This window comes from Bos indicus, chromosome 17, assembly GCF_029378745.1.
Source record: "Bos indicus isolate NIAB-ARS_2022 breed Sahiwal x Tharparkar chromosome 17, NIAB-ARS_B.indTharparkar_mat_pri_1.0, whole genome shotgun sequence".
NCBI classification, from domain to species: domain Eukaryota; kingdom Metazoa; phylum Chordata; class Mammalia; order Artiodactyla; family Bovidae; genus Bos; species Bos indicus.
Window position 1 is genome coordinate 17,007,663 of NC_091776.1, and position 8,183 is coordinate 17,015,845.

The 8,183-nt window shown below is 43.2% G+C and overlaps 1 protein-coding gene across 5 annotated transcripts in view; it reads left to right on the forward strand.

Annotated features, from left to right (window-relative positions):
- Positions 1-8,183, forward strand: part of RNF150 (ring finger protein 150) — a 281,991-nt gene that overhangs the window by 230,141 nt on the left and 43,667 nt on the right. The gene's annotated exons all lie outside the window — the stretch shown is intronic.

Consider the following 8,183-nt stretch of genomic DNA (forward strand, 5'->3'; position numbering starts at 1 on the left):
AGTGCCCTTATTCCCAAAGGCTGTCACCTCGTGAGAACTGGAAAGAGGCACTTGTCTTCAAGAAGAAAGAAAAGAAATTAAATGAGTAGAACGTTGCCAGGCTAACCCGTCACACCTGGCAGTCCTTGAGAAGCCCAGCTCACTCCTGATGCAGCAGGGCAGACAGCAGAGCTGGCATGGGTCTCGCTCACCCACACACGGATGCCACAGCCCTGCACACACCCCGTGGTAGCAGAAGCAAGCTGGGCAGTGGGTCTGACCTCTAAGAGTGGAAGGCAAGGGAGAAAAGCAACTGCAGGGGATGGGTAGTGGGACTGGGATGGGGCTCACCACACATGCGTGTGTGTGTGTGTGTGTGTACTGAAGCTAGAGCCCTCCTGAGTGTGCATGTCCATGGCAGTCTGAACTGGTCTGGACAGCACATAGGAGTGTTATCCTTGCTCTGGCTGCAAGACTCATGCAAATGGCACTCCTTTACATGAACGTTCTTGCAGTAAAACCTAAACCACTTACATGGTGACATATTCAAATATCCTTAGAGCTTCCTCCCCATCTCCTGCATAGACAAACTAAATGCTGTTCTGGTGGACAGTAAGGTATAAAAATATTTAAATAGCTATTCTGGCATATGACTGAAGCTAAAACCTCAAGTATTTCTTCTACAGTCTAATACAGCAGAGAGAGAAGTGTCAGTTCTAAGGAAACCATCATTCAAATTAACTTAGGTTTAAGGTTAAAAGGGTAGGTGGATAGTGCAGTTTTTAAATGAGGTGTACTCTTTCCCTTGGTAGAAGCAGCCTATTCACTATAGAAAATTTGGAAATGAAGCAAAGCAGATGAAAGCATGTTGAAATATTTCCTCTTAAATTGACCTCTTTTTTACATATTCAGGATGTTTATACACTTCAGGAGCTCATTCACACTGAAATTTAAAGATAAATTTTTCTGATGAAGAAGCATAACAGCCCTCATTGTTTGTTGAAAGCCTGAAAGATAACGAAAAAAATCAAAAAATGAATCAATACCCCACTACCCAGAAATGATCACTGTTAACATTTTGGTGTCTTTCCTGATAATCTTTTGATATAGTTGAGACAATAAGCGTGGGGTGAACGTTCATTATTGTAACCACGGAATTTTCACAAGACCTCAACGGAGAGTTCAATTCAGTTGCTCAGTCATGTCTGACTCTTTGCAATCCCGTGGACTGCATGGACCCCATGGAGAGTAACTAAGAGTTACTGGGTGATGGGACTCCCTGGTCGTCCAGTGGCTAAGACTCTGCACTCCTAATGCAGGGGGCCCCGGTTCCATCCCTGGTCAGGGAACTAGATCCCACATGCCTCAAGTAAGAGTTCCCATGCCACAACAGAAGATCCTGTATGCTGCAACTAAAAGATCCATGTGTTTCAACCAAAACCTGATGCACACAAATAATTTTTTTTTTTTTAAAGAGTTACTAGGTGCTAAATATCTGCCCATGCAGGGTGTATTAGTTTTGGATAGATATGAGTTTTGAATTGACTTTTAGAGGCATGAGGATCTCAATACTGAAGCATTAACCATTACACATTAAGAAGTCCCTAAAGATAGATTATGATCCCTTTGTTTTGAAGGTCTAAAATGGTACAAAAGCAGTTTTGAACTTTTTATAACCATACTAAATAAAAACAAGTTGGTAGGGTTGATTTTAATAAAATATTTTATTTAACCCAATGTAGCCAAACTGTTTTACGTACTTCATTTTATACTAACTCTTCAAAACCTGGTGTGTATTTTATACTTAGAGCACATCTCAATTTAGACTAGCTCCATTTCAAGTGCTCAGAAGCCATGTGTGGCCACCGGCTACCATATTGGAGAACACAGACTTAGAATCCTAGTAATTTAGGGATCTAAGAACTTTAAAGGTCATTTAATCTTAACCGTGATAAACTTCTGGTTTTCACCATAGGAAAATTGAACAGAGGAGTAAGCAAGTGACTGACTCAGATCAAATATTAAGTTCTTTTTGCAAAGTACAACATTACCCCCTAATTTTTCATTTATTGGACATGTTAGTTACCATCAAGCATATCACCATTAGTGGTCTAAGTGAAGTATAATATTTTGGAAGACCTGATAAAATTTTGCTAGCAGTTCAAAAACACTTAACGCATGAACCTTTTTTGAGCCCATGCTGAGGCTGTGCTGCACTCAGTCGTGTCTGACTCTGGGACCCCATGGACTATAGCCCTCCAGGCTCCTCTGTCCTTGGAATTATCCAGGCAGGAATACTGGAGTGGGTTACCATTTCCTCTTCCAGGGAATCTTCCCAGCCCAGGAATCAAACCCGTGTCTCCTGTCTCTCCTGCATTGGCAGGCAGATTCTTTACCACTATACCAACTGGGAATCCCTTTTGAGCCTATAAAAAGAATCAAATTAAAAATGGATTCTATTTCTTGCAGTGAAATGATTGATCGACTTTCAAGAGAAAGTGTGTCGTCTGTTAGATTCCTGATTTTGAAAAGTGGCCACATACTTCATCTCAGTAAAGCCCAGATGACAAATGAAAAGGCATAGTTTATGAGTGAAAATACAACCAAAAATGAAATAGGAAATTAAAGTCTGTATCCAGATAATTCATAATCTCCAACGGTTTTGGCTAAAACGGACTCAGAGTGTTTAAGTTCATACCGGGCATTCAGTAGCTATTCACTGAATGACTCGAAGTGAAAAATGTTTGATCTAAACTTGAACAGGGAGCTTCTGTTCACAACAGAAGGAAAAATGCCAGGTAATTTCAAAGGAAGGTCTTGGTAGAGATGAAGAGACAAGAGACCACATCTGTAGTCTGAAGACCAATGCCATATGTCAATATGGCTAAAGATACAGCCTCTTAGTGCAGAAACTGAATTGTTCTCACAAAATACTTTTCCTAGGCCATTTCTTTTCTTAATCGAAGTATAGCTGATTTATAATGTTATAATACTTTATGTATACAGCAAAGTGATTTAGTTTTATTACTATGTATTCTTTTTCAGATTTTTTTCCATTATAGAGTATTACAAGATATTGAATATAGTTCCCTGTGCTATATATTAATTCCTTGTTGTTTATCTGTTTTATACATGCTAATGTGTAATCTGTTGGGCTTCCTAGGCAGTGCAGTGGTAAAGAATCTTCCTGCTAATGCAAGAGACATGGGTTCGATCCCTGGGTTGGGTAGGTCCCCTGGAGAAGGAAATGGCAATCCTCTCCAGTATTCTTGCCTGGAGAATTCCCTGATGGGCTACAGTCCATGGGGTCACAAAGAGTCACACACACACACAAATGTGTATCTATTAATCCCAGTTTATCCTCATTTCCCCTTTGGTAGCTGTAAGTCTGTATTCTGTCCCTTTGAGTCTATTTCTCTTTCATAAATAAGTTCATTTGTGTCCTTTGTTTATTTTTGTGTCATTTTTTAGATCCCATATATTGGTGATATCATATGATATTTTAGACCATTTCTGAGTAGTTTTCTTTATTGGGATTTAACAGAATATCCCAAACATAATTTTTCTGATTAGATTTTTTAATTGGAGGACAATTGCTTTACAATGATGGGGTGGTTTCTGGTGTACAACAGTGTGAATCAGCTATAGGTATACATATATCCCCTCCCTTGTGAGCCTGATTAGATGTTAATGATTTATACCACTAACTAAATGGCTGTAGATTCCTTAAGGGAAAATTCTCTCTATACAGATTGCACATTGCATAGTGCCCTAAGTCGCATAATCAATAAAGGACCAAACACAGATGCATGAATAAATGAGCAGAAAGATTCAAGCTCTCATCCACGTAACCAACTCCCTAACGCTATCAAAAAAAACACAGATGGTGAAAGGAGGGGATGTGGGGGTGTGATACTGCTACAGACCACAAATAACCCACTGGAGGTTGGACCTGACCTTTTTTTCCTCCCTTATCCTTTCCTACCTCACATCGCTAAAGATCCAGACACTGACTAGAAAATTACAGAAAATGAAGAAGTAACAGTAGCTAACAAATACCTAACACCAACTCAGTACCAGGCATCCTTTCACATTATCTATGTGTATTAGCTTACAACAACTCTATGAGGTAAATATTATTTTTAACCTCATTTTACTGATGCAGAAATAGCAGCACCGAGAGATTAAAGTAACTGGCCTGAGGTCATAAGCTAGGGACAGGTGGAGCTGGAATTCTCAGGACCAGCTGACTCTTGAGGAGCATGCCTAGCTATGTTCGCAGGATGAGAAAGGGGAGAAAATGAACATGGTGCTCACTTCATTTTTTTTTTTTACTCTCTTCCTCCAGTTTTCTAAATCTCTGAAAGTTCAAAAGTGCGTTTAGTTTCAACTTGCCTTCTCATCCCTACCTCCATTCTTCCTTTCCTGACAAACAGTTTTGGTTTAGAGTCAATTAAATATACGTAGAAGTCATTTCAGCCCTCGGGGGGAACAGCGTAGAACAGATTGCCTTTAGAGTGAAAATGGGAAAATGTGGCAGTAAAGGATCACCTTCAGTTCCCAGGAAAAGAAAAAGAAGAAAAACATTTACAAAGGAAAGGAAATCCAGACTGGTTGCCAGTCTGACATTTGAGAGAAGGACATTCTCATATGCATCTTGTTAATGTTTCTGACATTTCAGCTTTTATCCCTCACACGGCAGCACCGAATCACAGTTTCTCTTCCACTTTGGTGCAGCGAGTCATTTGTATGCATGCACAAATGTCACTCACCAATCTTTTTTTTTAAATTAATTAATTGATTCACGTTTGTTTTTGGCTGTGCTGGGTCTTCGTTGCTATGTGCAGGCTTCTCTTTGTGGTGGCTTCTCTTGTCGGGAAGCATGGGCTTTAGGGCACCCAGGCTTCAGTAGTTGCGGTTCCCTGGGTCTAGAGCACAGGCTCAGTAGTTGTGGCACACGGGCTTAGTTGCTCCGTGGTGTGTGGAATCTTCCTGAACTAGGGATCGAACCGGTGTCCCCTGCATTAGCAGGCGGATTCTTAACCACTGGACCACCAGAAAAGTCCCCACTCACCAGTCTTTATCTGCTTTCCTGTTTGCACCGTACCTGCCTTCTGACTCTCTGAGCCTGTAGCTTCTTGGATTGGCTTCAGCAGGGGAAAAAGTTCCTTAGGACCAAAGGAAAACACAGCTAAACAAAAGACCTGGTGTGTTTAGAGACTCCAGACAGAAGCTAGAGAAAGACACACAGAAAAGAAGACACTATCACTCCTCCAAAACATCCCACATCCCTCCACACTTCTCAAGAGGGTCTGAGACCTTCCCATTGTTTTTCAATGAAGTTGCTGACACCACCATCCACTTCTTGTATTGAGTCACTACCGGCGTCTTCTAGCTGCCTCCAGATCATTACCCACTTGCCACTCTTTCCAACTCAAGCTAGAAGGAATCAGCAGTCAGCCCTGGGGTGGCAAGTGGAGGGTGGAGGGGGTGGAGGGAGCTGGGAGCTAGAAAGGGAGGAGATAGACAGTGTCCATTTCTCCCAGATTCGCCCCTGTATGTTCCGATGAGCACGTGACATAGTGAGTTTGGTCAGGAGACCTGGTCTTCAGACTTCACAGAAGGAAGCAGTCCACATAAATCCTTATACAGGCTAACAGGTTCAGACTCGACCAGCTGAATTGAAACGTGGTGTGGGTTTCCTTTGGGAAACTTCCTGCTATATGGAGCTGGTATAATAGACCCTGCTCGGGGAGGAAAGTTCCAGCAGGAATTTTCTGCTCACCTATAGGTAACCGACAGTTTCAAGAGTCCCTTTATGTCCCAAACATGGACAAAAGGATTTTTTTTTTTATTCTGTGGGCCTTTCCCCTTGTGAGACCCATCACTGTGGACAGATGGGCCTCCACTGCTTACCCATAAGGCCTCCTGCAACGCCTGCACATCTGGCCTCTGTCTGCTCAGTCTCTGACTGTCCAAGCTGAGCCCAGTCCTCTCACTCCCCGGGTGGTCACCTCTGGGACCTCACACATCATCTGTCCTGACAGCCCTCTCCAGTACAGCCCTGTTCCCATCCTCTGACCCCACACAGACCATCAGCCTCCTCCCTCCAGACTCCAGGCAGACAGGAGACCTGAGTCCACACTCTGTTTTGTTTCATTTTTTAACCTTTTGGCTGTGCCACAAGGCATGTGGGATCTTAATTCCCTGACCAGGGATTGAACCCAGGTCCCCTACATTGGAAGCTCAGAGTCTTAACCACTGGACCACCAGGGAAGTCCCTGAAGAAGAGAAGCTTTAGCTTCTCTAAGGCCTGAGTTTGTTCTCCCTGAGTCCCACCTACATGAAGCAGAGTTCAGAATCTCCTTGTGGTAGAGGGGGTGGAGTTTCTCTTACAGGAACCCCTCAGTGGGCGTGGTCCTGGGCAGTAGCCCCTCCCCACCCCTTCTAGAGGAGTGGGATTCAGCGAGTCAACGCTGGCTCCTTGGCTAAGCTCTTTTCCAATTTACCCGCATTTCTCTCCCTCTCCCCCCTTGTTACTGTCATTAACTGGGTAATGACGTCCAGAGTCATCGAACAGGTGCCCTTCACATCTACTCCATCCAGCAGTGGTATGGGGGGTCCAGGGGCTGGGGGAGGTGGGAAAGGCTGTCTCCGAGTTCTTTGTTGCCAGTAGCTCTTCAGTAGGAACTGAGGCAGGAGGAGCCCCACAAGTGCAGAAGAGTTAGTCCCTAAATGTCTCCATGGGCTTCACCAGAGGGCACCTTTCTAGCTGATATGGGAGACCCGGGTTTGATCTCTGGATCCGAAAGATTTCCTGGAGGAGGGCATGGCAACCCACTCCAGTATTCTTGCCTGGAGAATCCCATGGACAGAGGAACCTGGTGGGCTACAGTCCATGGGGTTGCAAAGAGTCAGACACGACTGACCGACTAACATACACACACATGCATATGCACGCACACACACAGGAACTGAACTACAGTTCGTTTGCAGAGAGAAAAAACACACAAACACACACTCTTCAAAATATACTCATGATACAAAAAGTAATTGTTACAGCAAAGCTGAAACTGCAGCCCAGCAAAAAGTCATTTTCAGCAAACGTATTTACCAGCTATCACTGTAAGCGCTGAGGGCTCCGCAGGAACACAGATGAGACACTAATTATGGAAAGAACTCCCAAAGAGTTCATTCAGAGACTTGTGCTTTGTAATTTCTGGAAGGATCCGTTTTCTCTTCTTTGAGGAACTCAATAGGAACCTCTCTAGGGAGTCTTCATTCCTAAAAACACATTCTCTAAAAATGAGGCCAGAAAAGACGTTCGTTCTTAACTTTTTTTAAGTTTTATGTTTATTATTTTGGGAGCCATAGAGGAAGCATCAGAATATCTACATTCAAAAGTTGTAAATGCCCCCAGACTTGCTCCAACCACAAGCTGAATACAAACACAAGAGTGACTTTTTTTTTTTTTTTTTGGCCACAGCTTGAGGATCTTAGTCCCCCATGCGCATGCTAGGTCATTTCAGTCATGTCCAGCTCTTTGCGACCCTATGGAATATAGACTGCCAGGCTCCTCTGTCCAAGGGATTCTCCAGGCAAGAATACTGGAGTGGGTTGCCAGGCCCTCCTTCAGGGGATCTTCTCAACCCAGGGATCAAACCCATGTCTCTTGGTTTGGTAGGCGGTTCTTTACCACTAGTACTGCCTTAGTTCCCCAACCAGGGATCAGACCCATGCGCCCTTGCTGTGAAAGTGCAGTCTTAACCACCAGACCACCAGGGAGAACTCTACTCAATGCTCTGTAATGGCCTATATGAGAAAAGAATCTAAAAAAGAGTAGATATATGTATAACCATTTCACTTTGCTATATACCTGAAACTAACACAACACTGTTAATCAACTATCCTCCAGTAAAAATTTAAAGAGAGAGAATATTTATGACTTTTCCCGAGAACTCAGTTTTGAATCTCTGGGTCAAGGCAACTGAGAGCAAAAGGGAGGCTTGGCATGAACATCCTATTTCTGTTCCAAATGGGCAACTACATTTTGCTACATTTGGAAAGCTGCAATCTCCAGGTTTTAATGTGACTGCAAAATATGCTGGTGCATCCAGAAATAAAGACCTCTAGAGAAAGCATTCCAGCCTTGATTAGAAAGGACAAGACTGAATAGCCACCTCTGCTTTTTTGACTTGCATCAG